Consider the following 1,001-nt stretch of genomic DNA (forward strand, 5'->3'; position numbering starts at 1 on the left):
TTCTCCAGGGGATCTTCCTAACACAGAGATCAAACCCAGGTCTCCCACATTGATGGACGGATTCTTTACCATCTGAGCCACAAGGACAGCCCAAGAATACTGCAGTGGGTAGCCTTTCCCTTCTCCAGTGCCTCTTCCCAACCCAGGAATCGAAACGAGGTCTCCCACATTGCACACTGAGAAGGTTGGACACAAATACCCTGAATGCCTCTTGTTATTAAAGGGGTCGCAGTTTTCTTCTTCCCCAGAGAAAGGCATGGCCTCACACTCCAGGATTCTTGCCTGGAGAAGCCCCTGGACAGAGGGTCCTGGTGCGCTACGGTGATAGGGTCACAAAGAGTCAGACAAGACTGAAGTGACTTAGCATGCATGCAGTTTTCTCCTTTATGCTACTTTTGTCAAATGTCAATGTCATTGCTATGCTGGCTTTACTGCACAGAGGCCAGAATACCTTTTCCCTATCTGGTGTGGACTCAACTCCTTATTTACCATAGGAGAGCCCTGTGGACACTAGAGTCTGATGGCTTTTTTCCTCAAGTGCTAGGTCGCCCGTCAGGCTCCTCGTCCATGGGATTCTCCAGGAAAGTATACTGGAGTGAAAAATAAAAAAAGAATACTGAAGTGTGTTGCCGTGAACTCCTCCAGGGGATCGTCCCGACCCAGGATCGAACCTGGACTCTGGCATCTCCTGCACTGGAAGGCGGATTCTTTATCACTAGCGCCACCTGAGGAGCCTCTTTTTCATCAAGGGGCCAATCGTTTTTAAGTTCGGTCTCTGTTGCAAAGTTCATCGATGTGGACATCAGTTCTCTGGGTTTGAGTCCTGGCCTGGCAGAAACCCTGGCCAGGCGGTATCTAGGCCACACGGAGAGACCTTTTGCCGAGCTTTCCACCCATGGGTTATAGAGACGCGGAGCTGGCATCTGAGAGGAACCCTCTCACCCATAAGCCTCTCTGCCTTCAGTCCCTGTGGGCGGGTCTGTATTTTGGCCCCGCCTCCC

The sequence above is a fragment of the Giraffa tippelskirchi genome, chromosome X (genome assembly GCF_054371585.1).
Source record: "Giraffa tippelskirchi isolate mGirTip1 chromosome X, T2T-mGirTip1v1.2.pri, whole genome shotgun sequence".
NCBI classification, from domain to species: domain Eukaryota; kingdom Metazoa; phylum Chordata; class Mammalia; order Artiodactyla; family Giraffidae; genus Giraffa; species Giraffa tippelskirchi.